The 18,188-nt window shown below is 32.1% G+C and overlaps 1 protein-coding gene and 1 long non-coding RNA gene across 2 annotated transcripts in view; both read right to left on the minus strand.

Annotated features, from left to right (window-relative positions):
* LOC133201479 (cytoplasmic tRNA 2-thiolation protein 1-like) overlaps positions 1–18,188 on the minus strand; it is a 319,235-nt gene that overhangs the window by 142,619 nt on the left and 158,428 nt on the right. The window lies entirely within an intron of this gene.
* On the minus strand, positions 1,592–3,209 carry LOC133201521 (uncharacterized). The gene is made up of 4 exons (XR_009723102.1): positions 3,095–3,209; positions 2,302–2,377; positions 1,905–1,968; positions 1,592–1,726 (listed from the first exon to the last, which is right to left on the minus strand). It is a non-coding gene; the product is annotated as an uncharacterized LOC133201521 (long non-coding RNA).

An 18,188-nucleotide genomic window follows, 5' to 3' on the forward strand; every position in this document is an offset into this window, starting at 1 on the left:
CTCGCAAATTTTAAACAAATACCTACGGACTGCGCTGGGCTTTATTTCACTAAATCAAAACGGTATGCATAAAAAAATCTTTGACTTTACTTTGTTTTGTATATCTTCGTTCTTTTATACGCTACACAAGACGTATTTGACACCTACCGCATTTCCTCCGTTCGCCTAAAATTTGCCGCAACATCCATCATGTAAATAAATTGGAAAATGCCCATGGTTAAAAATATTGAAAGATTCAGTCATTTGTAATAAAAATAAAAAATAGACAACCCCTATCAATGATAAAACATTTATTCTTCCTCAGTAGACACACAGAAAAAATATCTCCAACAGAACTTAGTTTTTTTTTTTTCATATGTGATTATTTTAGTTATCAAACCTTCAACTGTTTATGGATTCTAGACTACGTTGAAAGTTTTAAGAACAGAAGGAAGGGATTGGGGTGCTTACTCCTGTATTTAATAACCTGTTTTCCTTTCTACAGATCTAACCACCCCCCCCCCCCCCCAACCAGTTTGCCTCTGGGTCCTTTAATACTATATACTTACTGGCATGTTAAAAATAAATTATTAAATAACAGTGTTTATATCAGGTTTTACTTATTTGGGTGTTGTAGCACAAATCATACCGGCGTAGGGGGGGGGGGGGGAGGGGGGCTTTAGTCTCATGTTTTTGAGTAATTATCAATCAATGCGCAAACAAGATAATCATAGTAAAAACTTTGTAATACAGAAACAGATACTCTGTTAAAGAACAGGTGAACACAATATACATGCTGAAATTTAGATCTTGTTGTACCCCAAAACACAGACAGGTGCATACCAGAATGGACGTGAAATGTACGCAGAGAACGGCTGGGGTCCGCTTTGAGACCCCCAAGTGGGTCCAGATGAGGGTCCAGGGGCGAAGTCCCAGGAAGCTCATGGTTTTTACCAAATATTTCATTCAAAATCATGCCATTTCGATTTTCTTTAGAAAATACAAGACATAGTAATATTGTTTTTAACACAAAGTTAAATACTTCCGTTCAAATTTATTGTACATGTAGAGCCTGAATATTTTTTTAAAAGATATATTAGTATCATCTTTCGGCAACAAATATAATTAATAATTTCAATTTTTAACAAAAATAATATTTCAAATCATATTCTAGTTGATCACAGCATTCAACGGTTGATATTTTCTCAAAGATCTTAAAAATAAATTATCAATGTGTTGTAGAAGAATTACAAATTAATGAATGTTTTATTTGGTTTTGGCAATGATTTAATAAAACATTACAATTTTTTTTAAATTTTTTTTTTATAAAGATATGGTAATATAGAATTTGAATTTGAATCGAAACAGTATGAGATAAAATAATTTGAAACACAAATATTTGCTGGATGGTATTGATATTTTTTCTCTTCTCACAAAGCTCTCCCTTCCCTCCCCCCCCCCCCCATTTTTTTAGATTTGTAAACGATGTGTTCGCACCTGCGTATTTGCGCATAAGCAGCTACGCGCCTGTCAGGAAACATGCAAGTAAAGATACTCAAATCTTAACAGCCTTCAAACTTTCACACCATTGTACTGTTAAAAATTCAAAGTATTAGTTATCTAGAAAATTTATTTAATTAAAAACAGCCTTTCAAATTCAAAGACAAGCTGTGAAGGGATTTCTGAGCAGGTGCAAAATATTTCAAACAGTCCACAGTTCAAACAGTTCTTCTGGATGAAATCAATTCTGAAAACAAAATGAAATACCATTATGGAAGGTTCACTGGTGTTTTAAAAAAGTGATACTCAAAACAATGCATTGAGAAACATGGAAAGCATATACATGACTCTACTGTTTTTATTATCAAAACATTTCAATAATCTTGCTAGGAATATGTATGGTTTAGAGCTTATATGGAGCATACCTTTTTATTTTATTGGTGGAAACACTTGCTGCCTGAATGCATTGTTCAAATTGTTTGGGAGTAGCTACAACACAATATATATGTAATGAGTGAAAAACATAATGATTACTATTGTAGAATGAAATGACATTGCATTGTACAAAACAAACCATGCTATACTATATTTTCTGAAATTCAAAAAATAAATGGAAACAAACTTTTGATACAAAACTTTTCTGGGAAATTGAAACCTATGACATTTTCAAAAGTAGAATTGGTAGCTAAACTTCATTTAAGTAAAAAAAAAAATCAATATACTAGAGATAACATTTAATTCTTTCACCTATACAACATTTAAAAAAATATTTAACACTGGCATACTATGAAATTAATGTGAAATGCTTTAGTGTGATCATACCCAGTGGAGAAATTGATGCATCTATTTTGATAGTTCTAGCTGATGTAAATGCCAGTTTTAACCAGTTCTGTGATAGCTACAATGACAAAGAATTATACATATAAACAGTACATAAATACATGTATATACATATTAGACTGACTTAATGTACATGTAGTCAGACAAATGAAAATTCAAACATTTTATCTTCATTAATGTAGAAATTCTACAAATTAATTTACAGCCTAGTGATTTAGATAGTAAAAGTGCTATGATGAATTTAAAATATGAAGCACTGGTAAAAACTGAAATCTTAAAATTCACATATTTTTGATTGCCAGAGGTATAAATTAAAATATATAGGGTCTTATACTCTTGTATGTACAGTGCACATACATTGTACACTGTGCAGTTTGACTTCACAGATACACTGTAAGTGTGACTGCATCTAAATTATACTATTTAATATCATGATGTGCTGTGTTTATATTATATTACATGTTTGTACATGTATGCCAAAGGACAACATCATTGCATATTTAAAAGTGTGCAACTTTCATAATGTGTGTGTTTTTGTGTATGCGTGTGTGGGTGGTGGTGGTGGTGGTGGGGGGGGGGGGGTACACACAAGGCACTGCATTGCAGTTTGTGACGGACTGTAACAATACATCTTATTGTACATGTTCAAGGTTATTTTACATCTTTGTGACGGACTGTAACAATACATCTTATTGTACATGTTCAAGGTTATTTTACATCGATGTAAAGAATAGTATGTCTACATGTTAATACCTATGCACATACTGATACACACCTTAATGAACAGAAAGGGACCTAGGGAGGTAGTGCGGATCGTCTCAGTTTTCCATGATTTCCCGATATAACGTCATCATCTTCTCATCAAAAAGATAAACAAGGCCCAGGTCTCTTATTTTATCTCTATTCTCTTTAAAGATTGCCTGATTGTTGCATTTATCCACTGCATATCTCAGCTGCTGTCGCCACGTTTTTAGATGTAAACAACATTCCGTGTCACCGAGTGCAAGCGCTTGGCTGAAGCCGAATGCAGCCAAACGACACAATAAAAAGAGAATTATTTCGAAGACGTGTTGTTACTATATAAGAGATCAGTAATGTTTATTTATTTAAACCTGAAAATACAGACATTCAATACATATTCTTGCAATCATCATTAAATAGCTTTTTTGAGCTCTATTTCCTTATATGGATCTATCAAGGCGGAGCAACTGTCATGACGTCAAACCTCATTATGACCTCATTACCATATTATCTTCATGTGTAGCCTTAACTGTACTGCGTTGTTTACATTAACAACGTACAGTGACGTGCCAAAAGTTTTCTCCATATTTTGGTATTTCGTTTGATATTTCACTATAAACAATACCCTTGTTTAATCAAACATTTATAAAAAAAATTATTAAGAAATTTCATAGTAAAAGAAAACAGCGCTCAGATGTAATATATCTCAAATTTACGTCTGTTTACTTTCTGTACTGGAAAATTTACATTAATCAATGCAAAGGTGATTTTTTAAAATATTTTAGCCCTAACCACCCTTTCTCCGAAAGCTTTATTTGTACATGAATATGCCTAGTATATTTTAATTTAAGTAGGAAATGAAAATCCTTCAATGAATTAAATGAATTAAATTCATATACATCTTATACATCAGTTAGAAATCCTTTTATTATGATTTTTTTTGTCTTTTCAAAAAACAACTGAAGTGATACTTAGTTGAGAACAGTAGAGTATATAAGTATATGCTATATATTGATGTTCCTAAAAACAATGAAAAAAAATGAGGGTAAATTGAAGGAGAAAGAGTAGGAGGGAATTACATTTACCTATAAAGTTTTCCACGGGGATTTGCAGAATCAGGAGCATGTAAATATAAGGAATAACTGTCAGATTTTTTGGATTCATGACGATGATCAATCGATTGGCTTGCGTGATAATTTTATGCATAAACGCCTTCGGCGTTTATGCAAATTATCACGCAAGCCACTCGATTGATCACATCATGAATCCAAAAAATAAGACAGTTATTCCTTAAATAAAATGCTGAAAAAAAATATCTTAAAAATATTATATATTCATATTATCTTTATTTGCACAAGTCTTTGAATTCTAACTCAGTCATTACACCCTCCCCTTTTTGGATAGTAAAAACTCTCCAAAATATGAATCCATTGACCCTTACTTTATCAAAATATATTGATAATAAAAATATCTTCTTATATTATATAGTTATATAATTTAATTCTCATTTGTAGGAGGGGGCGCCTGGCTGTCCCGTTTAGGTTATTGTCATTCTTGATATTCTTAATTTTAGCAAATAAAATATACAAAATATTGTAAATTCAATTTCATTTGCAAAAATAAATTTAACCAGGAAGGACACTATTTATAAGCTTATATATCATACTGAAAATCTCAGAAATAGGGTAAGTAAAACTACTGGGGATCTGCAGGTGCCCCCGAACGACCCTTGCTTTTGAAATCCCCTATCGCCACCAACTCAGGTGAAGTACGTACCAGGAAGATATTTTCTTTTTAAGAGAGAGATGAAAATAGTTAGCATTATAATATTTATAATCCACAAATAGATACAGGCACGTAAAATTGGGGGGGGGGGGGGCTGGCTCGTCAAGTTTCTTTCGGGTAAGTTGAAAAGTTGAAAAAAAAATTCTCAGGCTGCCCTCCTCCCTCCCCTACACACACTTTCAAAAACAATGCTACGTCACTGAGATACTCAGATTTCAAATTATAATTTCTTGGTGTTGTTTGTCCCCAAATGATCAACAGTCAGGTTCTAAATCTGAAACCACCAGAGGAATAAATTCAACATGAACCTGGTTGATGCGTGTATTAATGTTGAGGAGTATTGGTATAAACTTTAATGTTACAACTCCATTCGAGGTCGATGTATAAAAGATGGACTCGTGTTGCATAGCAGATCTAATTTATTCTAAAAAGATTTTTTGTTAATAGCATCAACGAATATAGACTTGTTGACAATTTATAACTTCAACATTTTCCTTAAACTTCATGTACATGTTAATTAATTTAAAATGCCGTAACTTTTTTCTGTACACAAACAATTTCAACTATGATGAATATGTAACTAAGTTTGACATTCAAATGTACGTATTTTGAAGAAATAAAATCAATTGCGTCATCTCGGGCCCTCCGCTTGTCGGAAAGGCCCAAGAAGGTCGATTGGACCAAAAGGTGCGCCATTCGTGTCAGTAATGCTGTATGTACAAGTGTTGTTGATAAAAGTCTTTGGACAATGGTGTTTTTATTTGTTATGAAAATCAAAATACAAAAGTCATATTAGTATTTTTATTTATTATAAAAATCAAAGTCAGATTAGTTAATTTTTTTCATTGTTGAAAATCACTGATGAAGTTAGGAAGATGATTTTGATTTATTCTTCGTTAATTGACACCTTTCAGTGGTCCAGATTCAAAGATCAATTTGAAAGGTCATCGTATATTAAAAGAAAATACTGGTGACAATGATGAAGGCATGTCACCTAGAGCCTCTGACTCTAACCTATAATATGTTTTTAACCTCGGAGTAAATTAGAATTTCAGGATTCTAAAGTCAATGATCTTTACTAGATATTTCTTAAGTTGCAGACACAAAGTATCGCTTTAAATTAAAAAAAAAAAGGGGGGGGTCAGAATCAAACTCTAAAACCCTATCTGGTGGGGGACGACTTCTCAACTTCTTCCACAATCAATTTTTTTCATACATTACCACATAACTCCGATTTTAACTAAGCTGCAACAAACAGTGTGTGTGTGTGGGGGGGGGGGGGGGCTAATAGCCTTTTAGTGAACATTCTCAATAGTAAAAGGTAATGACTAAAAAAGGAGGGACACTCCCCCCTCCCCCCGATACGTCGTGCCCGAGTTGTTAGTGATATCATTAAATCCTGATTATATACATGTAATTCCTGTCCATTTTTTGGCTGCCCATTGTTCTATTTTGCATGAATAATTTAATATTGTTTCCAGTTGTTGTTTTTAATCTCGAAAAGGGCGATTTTTGGTATTTTAATATTATAATTTGAACCTAAGTGCAAATAGGTCAAAATTAATGCTAAAGAAAGTTATATTTTACTGTTCTTGTTTGTTAATAAAATTAAATTTCAATGATCTTTTTGCATTGTCTATCTTTTATTTAACGTTCCGGGAAAAAAATTAAAAACAAAATTGTGGAGAAAAACGGACTGCGCATTAAGCAAGCAATTTTGACTGCAGATATGATATTCAGATGAATCGACACTATGGAGGTCATAAATTCTTTCAATTAAAACGTTCTTTTTGTGCAATATTTTCTTTGAAGTAAATAAACAATGCAATATACATAAAAAGTTTAACATCTTTTAAATATAAAATACAATGGTACATAAAAGTTGCATTTTAAATATAATTCAAAATTGACGGCAATAATGACGTCATAGTGCTCAAAGCGGTTAAATGCAATAAAATACATCCCATCTTCAGAGGGTTATTGCAACTAAACTATAAAAGATAGATAAGAATTGTTAATATATTTATAAAGTGTACATTCTCAAGTCATTTCTTTATGATTATTTTTAATTTTCAAAGAAGGGCCGAATTTCACTACTAATGTACCTGGCTCTTTATAACCATCATTTCTGTTATTGTGTAAGGAAGCCGGTAGGTGCCAGGTAGAAAAGAATTTTATGGCGGCCGTCAGATAAATAGTTTTTTCTACCTGGCAACAACCAGATTCCGTTATTGTGCGCAATAAATATATATAAAATATTTTTGGTTTGTTGTGCGCATCAACTGAATACAACTTCATTTGGCGCTCAAACATTTGACTCTATATAGAAATATTGTTTTTTCCGGCAAATTACCAATTACTAGTAAATGCTAAAGTATTTCTACTTTCATGTGTTGTCATAGATTGTCATAGAAATTGTTCATTAATTTAACTTCATGCCCAAAAGGTATAGGTATTGAACCATAACATTTTTAAATTTTAAGCATGAAGCAAGCAATGTGCACATTAATTAGATAGTCCTTTTTATTCTTGAAAAGCCAAACTTTCTAGTATAAGCATGGTATGAATAAACATTTTCTGAATAAACTAAAAATGAAATGATAAAATATAAGAAAAACATGAAACAAAATTGAAAAAATCCTTAGATTTGCAACGAACTTTAAAAGCAGAATTTTTATAAACTAAAAATGACAAAATGTTCTCATGATTTTCTCAAATCGTACATCAGAAATGGATTGACTTAATTTCACCAGCCAGAAAATAGTTTTTGCCTTTCCTAAGCGAAAACATGTTTTTCATGTTACATGAAAACAAAGATCTACGACTACTCTTTCGTTCAGTTATATGTGGAAATTTAAATCTATGCAAAATCAATAACCAAAATGTCAGAATGAAGAACCATGGCATTCATTTCAATCTTGAAAACTGTGTCACTTTCGAACATTCTTGGAAAGTCTAAAATCCTCCATGAAACAAAGAAAAATAAAATCCAGATTTGCAACAAACTAAAAAAGACAGATTTTTTTATATGCTAAAAATGATAAAAAAGTGGCTGATTTAACTTAATCAGTGTGAAATACAGTATTTGCCTTTTCTAAGCAAAATCATAATTGTTCTTTGTGTTATATGTAAACAAAGTAAACAAAGATCTACTCTTTCGTTCAAATGTATGTCGAAATTCAAATTTATGCAAAATCCATAACCCAAATGTTGGAATTAAGTATTGCATTCATTTCAGCCTTGAAAACTGTGTAGCTCTCGTATATTCTCGGAAGGTCTAAAACTCTCCCACAAGTATGCGCAATAGGTCTCCTTGCAATGCTCTCTAGGTCAACTATTTTGACTTGAATTTTGAAAAAATTCCCTCCGAATCATACAGCATGAGGTCACTAGCTGTTAAGAATCGAAGCAAGGTGCGCAGCATCCTTGTATCCGTGTCAATTTCACGGACGTATCGTTTGAGATACTTGAAGGAATCAGATTCTAATTCTTCGCATTCAAGGGACGAAATTAATTTCTTTGATGTAGGTGTGATTTTCTGAAACTCCTTTTCAACATCCATAACTAGTTCGTAAGTTATAAGCACCTCAAAAAGACATTCTCTGATAAATGCTGGTTCTCGAACCATTTTCAAATGCGCTATTTGATCAATAACTGCTCCCAAATTATCTTTCGTTACTTTAACTTTGCAATCATGAGTTGAAAGGATCTCAAGAAGTTCGTCCATTTCGATATTTTCCATGCCTTCAAGTGCACTGGAAAGAACCCTACTTTCACTTCTGGGAATGAATTGAAGAAATTCTTCCCTAAGTCTGTCACTAGCAATTCCATACAACGACGACTTTAGAAAATTTGGAGCCAGTCGAATGGGTAGCACCTTCTGAAGAATCCATCCTAATGCTATAACTCTTCCGACAGCTTTCCAATCTGCCGCCTCCACATCGTGGCGTAGACATGGGACTTTCAAATTTGTGCCAGTGGTGCATTGTTCATAGAAGTGTCAGAATTTAGTCAGCATATCCCTGATGACACCCCCACTGTCATAAGCCTGTTCTCTTTCCCCATTTGGAAGAATAATGGTGGCAGTTATGATGTCTTTTGTAAAGTCAACATCTTGGTTGTCTTTGAATATCTTGATAAGTTCTCGCAGAACTTGACCCCTGTGGACAATAATTCCAAATTCTTTAGGCTCACGAACAGTTTGTAATATTGGCTCAGCGTGTGTGAAGGCCACTTCCTCCAAACTATCTTCCCAAACTGGAAAGAAAAGAGGGTCAGGTAATGGTGAGCTGCCATTCTCATCTGCTGAACTGGGATTAGAAGAACGTAGTTTCATGAGGACACCACCTTCGTCTCCAACAATACTCCCCACCTGCTTGTCATTTGATTCTGTAGTTTGTTGACTATCTTTACATGGAGTTGTCGAAGGGGTAGAAATACTAGACTTTGGGTCTTCTTCATTCTTTTTAGCTCCTTCACTGATCTCATTTGGTTCATCTTTGGATTCTGTACACTTCTCGCTAGCATTACATGATATTGGCAATGTGCTTATTGTACTTAATTTTTGTTCACGTTTTTCCTATTTCTGCTTTTCATCATCATCACTATCATCTGAAATTTGCTTTTGGAGTCTGGTGCGTAAGTAAAAGTGAATAAATTGTAGTTTAGCCTTGTCTATTATATCACCCAAGGTTGTTTCTTCATCCTCAAAAGGTTTTAGCTGGAAATCTGTTAATTCAACTTCCATGTTCTTCAGTTCTCCATGCTGACTTTTCCCATTGGGGAAAAAAAGATCCAAGCATTCTTTTATAATGGATTCTTTGTTCATGTTTTTGTTTAACATCAATGTTCTTTTTCCTCCCCCTGCCTTTGCTCTTACATGCAGATAAACCTTCTTCTTTTTATCGAAGTGGTACAACCCAAGATGAACTTTATGTACTTCTTTCTTAGCACTTAACTTGGGAATTTTCTTTACGGTGGATTCTGGATCATCAGTACATGTTTCTGCAGAGTTGGCCCTGCTACTTCGTAGTCGATCTCTTAATCGATCCATCAGACTGGATTTTCTTGTTTTCGGTTTATTGAATGCTTGGGTAAGAAAGTCTTTTAAGGCAAATCGATCTCCTTTCTTCGGGAGGTATTCCGATAAATCTGAATCCGCCATGCCTCGGACAGCATCTTCGTCTATCTGCGAAATATGATAATTATCATAAGTGTATGAATTTGCTCCTCGGATATCATGTTTAATCTACAAGAGGTTCATAAATCTCAATGATCACTTTTCCCCTACTATTCTTCAGATTTAAAAGAAATAATAATTATCACAGAAATGTTGACTTCATTATGGACCAATACCTAGACCTATTGGAACTACGATTTACTCAAAATGGAATGTACAAAACGTACAAAATGTACAATAATGTGCTTCCATATCAATATGAGTATAATGATCCTGCTGCTCTGCAGAAGATTTTAATTTCCTGTCCACATTTTCCTTATTTTGCAAAAATTGGATCTCTGATTTAGCCCAACCATTGACCAAAGATTCACGAAAAAAAAACCCGCAACTTAGAAATGTTTGATTTTTTTTACACGATTAAGGGTTTCCGTCCCTAATAGGACCAAATTCTCTATCCTTAAATGTCCATAACATACATTATACTCTGAAAGCATTTTACAGTAGAAAAGGATTTACCGAGAGAAAGTTCAAAAATGTAATTAACTAAGCAGTAATAAATTAACAAAAATTGCACTGAATCAATGAGGACAAGCGATTTTTAAAAATAAAAATTTAAATAATAATTAAGAATATCAATAAATACTGAGGTGGAAAATGTATTAAAACATTAGAAAAAGAATGACAAACGATTTTTTTTTTTTACCAGATAAGTTTTTTTTTTAATTGTTGTTTTTTTAATTAATTAAAAATAGAGGGATATAACTCTTACCAAAATTCAAGGTCATATATTAGAACACATCCCATTCTTACATGCTTATAGTAATAAAATTAATTGGAATTACGTCTAAATATACTGAGTATTCAACACCTACATGTACACATCTGATATGTATTCAATTTTATTGAATCTGTTGCTATTAGGGATGGAATACCTTAAGAGTGCATGGATTTTAAAGATTTCTTCCTATATACTTCATTGTAAAACTCTGATCTCCTATGGTACTTTCAACCTATTCCCGAGGAATGGGGGCTGATCTGAACTAAAATAAATTTACCCAAGGATGGCTTCATATCGATATGACTTATAAATGCTTTGCCGTTTAAGAGGGAATATAACTGTGTAAAACTTTAATCAACTATTATGGTCCCCTATTTCCATGGATCACAATTTGAGCAAGTTTTAATCTACACTAACTGAGGATGCTTCCAAATCAATATGACTAATCTAAGCTTAAAGTTTGTTCTTCTTGACGAAATTTTTAAAATATTCCTAGGTTAAACTTTGATCGCCTATTATTGAACCTATCCCAAGTGGTCAGGATTTGAACAAACTTGTGTGGATGACTGACAGACACATCAATATTTAGGAAAATTATTACTGTAGGGGAAAGAACCATGACAACGAAATAAATTAATGCTTTTGAGTCCAGAAATAGGTGCTGAAGTGCGTGAGGGGTATTTTTTCCAAGATGAGAGCTTTCGTCCCTTGTAGAATTTATGTATAGAGGTGTGGTACTGAAAATGTCATAATCTTTATTGTAACTATTTTTAAGTGTATTTGAAGTATATTCAAAATTGAATTTATTTTACATTTAACAATCCGGAAGACAAGCCCCTATGAGTATAAAACTACAGTAAATAATATTTAATATACAAGTAACAATCAATGGAAATTCAAGTCAAAATGAATAATTAAATAAAATTTATATATAACCAAAAAAAAAAAAAAAAAAAAACTAATTGCAGCCCGTGTTGCAGTCAGAGTTGATGTATGGATTTTTAAGTGATAAATTATTGATAATAATCTATATCTTTATTAATGTATGCATAAGAATACGTATTAAAATTTCACGCTTTATAAAAATATGCAATATTTCTATGTATGTTCATATGTAAAATATATTTTTATTTCTGATTTATTATGCAATTTGCTTTTCAGGGGCTTATGTTCAAAATTACATATCCGGATTTTTCAGAGCATTTAATTAAAAATAAAACACTACATCATACCCGATCTATTGTTTTCATGCACTGTTTAGAATAGTTACAGCAAATAAAAGTCTCTTTTTTACAAAAAATATTCTCTGTTACTTTTGTCCAAAATGACAACCTCCAAGTTTTCAGGACATTAAACTTAAAAAAAAAAGAAAAGAAAACCGCGTACATGTACGACTTACTCGATATAATATAAGTTTTAATAATATTCGATACCTCTACATTAAAGATATACTAACAGGAAATAACTTTTTTCCTTCATAAAAAACAAGCATTCTGAGAGAATTGCATTAGCAATGCTAGTCACCTACCGGCAAGTGTAATCTGGTTCCCATTAAAAATTGAAAATGCCGTAATTCCGTCAAAAAATCATAATGCAAACTTAATCTATAATTCATCAAGGTAGACTCACATACCAAAAATCATCGCAATATCTGCAAGCGTTTAGAAAAAAAGTGCCCAAAACCAAGTGAGACAGACTGATAGACAGACGGAGTGACAGACGGACGGACAGACAGACGAAAAGGAAACCTATAGTCCCCTCTGGTAAGACTTATAGGGGACTAATAACCTCCCTTTTTACACCGTATGAATTGATCCTGTTAAGGTCGAAGATATACTGTCTCCCGAGTCTGTAAATGTTCGACGTCGGGGACGAGTTTCTGGAAATAAATCACACAATACTGATTTGCCACTCGAATCTATTGGGATGTCTCGTACACTCGACAATAACCTCTTTTAAATGAAGCATGGCCAGATGCGGAGTCAGTCGAGGATCACAAATTAGTTATTTGCAGCGATGTCAACATACAAAATTTTCTATATATATATAAAACTAAAAAGATTTTACATAGTATAATTCCAAGCCGACATTAGATGGTAACATCAAGATTATTCATATGATCCCCGAGATTTGAAGAATTCTTGAAAATTAAGTCAAGGGTTAAGGTCAAGTGGGTGTTATGCTGAATCAGATATTTTTAAATATGAACATTTAACAGGCCGTGAACTCGCCAAACAACACATACTTGTAAACATGTATCAGTTAAGGTCACCGAATACGTGTAATATGGCATTATGATGTATTTTGAAAAAGTTGGTCAAAGGTGACGTTCAAAGGAAACAATTTCGGTAAACCTTGTATTTTAAAAATGCTGTTCTTCTAAGCAAGATATAAGGTATATTTACATCCGCTGAATATTTTCTCCTTTATTTCTGAAGAAAACCACTGCCGTTTATTAGTTCATGAACAACACTAGGCATATCACCTGTACATGCAGATTTCTTGATCAGTGACTGTTCCATCAATGAAACGTACTACGCAGCTAGGTTAAGGACGCCCATGAAATATACGCCGTAATATATTCAGGGAAAATGAATACAATTTTAATATTTTTTTTAAACAGCATTAGTTTTGATAAATGTGATTTGTGGTGTTTGCACTTGTATATATCGGATCTCTGCTGAGTGCGGCCAAAGCGACATCGCTTACATCAGCTGTTTGTCACGTGACAGTTTTAAAATTAGAACATATATGTACTACTACAAAGATCGTAAAAGTTCAACGATATACGGGCATTTTTCCGCTATAAAATTTATTCTGTTTTCTTTAAGACAAATTCCTTAACACGGAAAGTGCTGGGAGCAACTTCCTCATGCTCGGGAATCGTTTAAAATTTAGCCGTCTTTCTATAAACTCCAGTCAAAAATGTAATTCGCATTGGAATAATGTTACATTACGGAATAAATCAACAATGCACAACCAGCTCCCAGCACTTTTCAGAATAGTAGGAATAATAGCTACAAGTGTTTAAAAAAATCAGAATTTATAGTGAAGCGGATATCGTTGAACTTTTGATATTTTCAAGGGGCTGGACCTGTCATTCTAGCACGTTACTGCACAAATTTGCTCCCTGTGGCTTTATATAAAGTCTACACATTATCAATTTAGTTTGAAGATAAAATGTGGATTAATATATTTCAGAATATGTCTCTCTTTTGGTCCGACTACGCGTGTTTCGTATTTATTTTTATTTTTACAAGCTACGATAAAAGCTTGATCCACGCCTCAAGTACAGAGAAACTGCGTGTCAAACTAAGAAATGACGTCATCTAAGTAAGTACAGCGAGATCAAGCTGGCTTTCATTCTACATAAGCTAAGTGCTATTATGGCAAGATAAGTTGCACATCCATTTATCTTCATAATATTTATGATAAACGAAAGTATTTAGTGTGTTTTAAAAAGAACATATAGTACTTATTCATCGAGATTCATTTGAATTGTTTTAACGTGACGTCATAATAGCTTTACCGAACCTCTGCATAGGCTGACGTATATATGGGAGTCCTTAACCTAGCTGCGTATGACGTACATATCAATAATACAATAGTTAATCTTTTTAATCCTACTTCAAATGATTTTTATACAGATATAAATATAAACAATAAAATGTCTTTCTTTGGTTGTTAGTGCGGGAATTAACGTCGCAGCTATTGCAGAAAAGAATTACAAAACCCGCTTACGCGGGTTATGTATTTTTTCTGCAACAGCTGCGACATTAATTCCCGTACTATCAACCAAAGAAAGGATTAATTGTTTAAATAAGTCGGACGGACAGAAGGACGAACGGATGGACATGCATAAATTATATACGAGCTTTTAATTATGCTTTACAGTACATGTACTCTAGATTAAGGTCCGTGAGTAATAAAATTGATGCAAATATTGACAATGCAATACCATATTTTTCCGAGTTGTTTGTACTGACAATTAAAAAAAAAATCATAATTTTGTAATCCAAAAAATTTATCCAAATCTTACAATAATTTTAGGTCCAAAAATCACAGAATTAGTCAATGGAGCAGGTAATCTTCATTTTCTTTACGTCTCACTTATTTTGTATTTTATAGTCCTAAGAAAATGTACTTTGAAAACACTCCGAAGTACTACTTCTCAGAATTTGTAGTGAAAGTAAATAGCTGTTGCCTTGTTTTCTCGGACAGGGATCTAATAATGGATCTTTTCATTCTACCCCCCCCCCCCCATATTATATGCCTGTTTTTAATGCAAAAATCTAAAGAATGAGATAATTCCTCTCTCTCTCTCCCTCTCTCTCTCTCTCTCTTTCTCTCTCTCTTAAAAATGTTCGCCTGCAGTTTTGCAAAGCAAAATTGTATACCTGCTATTACATGCATAACTCGGGTAAAACTATGTAGACGTGTGTACAATATATCTGATATTCATAAACCGGGAAAAAAATTAATTCATTTGACTTTGTATAAACAGTGTTCCGTTCCCGCTACGTACATTAAAAAACCAGCCTCTACACATTTGGCTGTAATATCTTTAACGAAGTCACTATATCGAAATCATCTAAGAAAGAAAACATTTAAAAAATATTTTTAATAAATAAATGATAAATAAAGAGTTAATAAATATCATTTACTATTTACTGATTCACTGAGCCGACAAAGTATTTCGACCACTTATCTCGGAGTACAATGTACATTATCGAAAACGAAAGTAGGTTTATAATTATGTTCAGGATCATGTTAATTTCAACTATATAATATACTGAAATCATCTCAAGTGTGATGCAATATTAAATGCAGTTATTCTGGCGTCAACCTTTAAGATTTTATAGGCAAAATTATTCCTTATGACTTAAATTTTAGGGACAAGAGTGGCTTTTATAAAATCTATCAATGTTAATTAGTTTAATATTACGTGTAGTAGTTTTATTGCACGTATTTTTTTTTAGATTAACAAGAATTTATGTTGCTAGCGTAAAAATACATGTATACAAGTCCATATAGTGCAGTAACCGGTATATTGTACTTCTAACAAACATATTATAAATCTAACATACATATCAAATGCAGATAATTTTTCACATTAGAACTTTTTACTTGACTCACCTTATTTTAAATACCATTCAAGTATATTTCATCACATTGTTATTAACAAAGTCAAATAGCTTACCTTTTGATCCCTAAGAGCTCTTAAAGTGTCTTCGTCAACGCCTCGTTTCCGTAGAAATGGCTCCATGCTTCTGTGAAATATAAAATTAAGTATAAATAGTAAAATCAATAGGTAAAAGTGTAAAATTTACACATTGAAGTGTAAATAATTTTACAGATTAAAGTGTAAAATTTACACATTAAAATGTAAAATTTACACATTAAAGTGTAAATTTACACATTAAAGTGTAACTTTTACAGATTAAAGTGTAAAATTTACACATTAAAGTGTAAATTTTACGGTTTAAAGTGTAAAATTTACAGTTTAAAGTGTAAAATTTACACATTAAAGTGTAAAATTTACACATTAAAGTGTGGAAATTAAAAAAAAAAATAAAGTGTCCAAGTGGCACTAATACGCTTCCGTAACGATCAAATAAATAGTAGGAATAGGTCTGACAAAGAAATTGAACACAGCATAAATAGGTACTTGACACATTGTATAGTGAAAAATAGAAATAACAATTTAACCATACTTTTCAAAGACTGCATCACTACAACTGCTGTACTGCTCTTTTGAAGGGCCAGTCGATAGTTTGCAATATTATGTAATTGTTAAATTATTTTTTTTAATTTTCTGCTAACAGAGAATTCGACAAATATATTGATTTGGCCTGCAAAAGATCAATATCGCGGTTATCGTGAAAGGGTTAATTTCTGTATATTACATGTACATGTGTTATACTTATTACAAAATGTTCAATACAGTTTGCATTATTTAGAATTAATAAGAATTATATATATATATATATATATATATATATATATATATATATATATATATATATATATATATATATATATATATATATATATATATATATATATATATATATTTATTTACATTTGCAAATATTTTTCTTAGATGAACCTATAGAAGAGAAAATATGTTCAATTCTGTATGAACTTATTAGGGGGTCAGAGGTCATGGCGTGACCGAATCACACAGCGAGACGATATCTTGTCTACATATTTCTGTCACAGTGACACTGGTTTCGGAACTTCTGAACCGTCAAAGCGATGAAAAAGATAAAATTATTGAAACATATATTTTTTTTTCGTTCAACAAATGATCGTTAGATCTTTCTTCGGTGTGAAGAATGTTTCTAATTAGCCTAAAATCACGCTTACCTTTTTAACCCGAAATTCCTTTGAAGGTATGTAAACTGAAGACGATAGCACCGCTTTTGACTTTATATATAAAGAACTCGTACAATAATTGTAAGATAATTCCCAGTAGCGATCATTGTTTTTTCATTATGAACAGATATTTCCTGAACTGGACTGCTAAACATCAATGTAAGTATTCAAATGTTGGAGCAAGGCGAACTCTCAAGACCAAACAACTTCTAGGTCATTGCGCGTCACAACATAGCAATACGGCGGGCCGTTCGTGTAATAAATGCAGTTCTATTCAGAATATTCGTCTCAAACGTAAATAAAAGTAATAAACAACAATGTTAAAAAGTTCACTGGGAAATGAACTTGGTTGGTACGTGATCAAATCTTCTGAGAAGCCCTTCGGGCTTCACAGGATTTGATCACGTGACCAACCAAGTTCATTTCCCAGAGAACTTTTTAACATTGTTGTTTATTTTTTATTTATATATATATATATATATATATATATATATATATATATATATATATATATATATATATATATATATATATATATATATATATATATATATATATATATATATATATATATATCTATCTATCTATCTATCTATCTATCTATATATATATATATATATATATATATATATATATATATATATATATATATATATATATATATATATATATATATATATATATATATATATTGTGATCTTTATTTTCGCCAGACCTTATGATAACTTCTCTTTAAAAAATGTTTAGTTCTTTCGCATTTCCTTATATGTTACTATATTGAGTCCTTTCTCCTTCTTTTTGAGGCTCTCGAATCCCTAGATGAAATAAGTTAAAGGTAAAGCTATACAGTCATTAAATGTACGTAATCAATAATTCTTAATGTTGCTTATGCATTTGATTAATGTGATCGATTCATTACTCAATAATATGGTTCTTTAAATTTGACTACCATACAGTGGTCAGCAAAGGTCAAGTAAAGTAGTTCTAAAATGATCTCATGTGTATTAA

This window comes from Saccostrea echinata, unplaced genomic scaffold (assembly GCF_033153115.1).
Source record: "Saccostrea echinata isolate AGI-Se365-2 ecotype Australia unplaced genomic scaffold, CSIRO_AGI_Sech_v1 ptg000044l, whole genome shotgun sequence".
NCBI classification, from domain to species: Eukaryota; Metazoa; Mollusca; class Bivalvia; order Ostreida; family Ostreidae; genus Saccostrea; species Saccostrea echinata.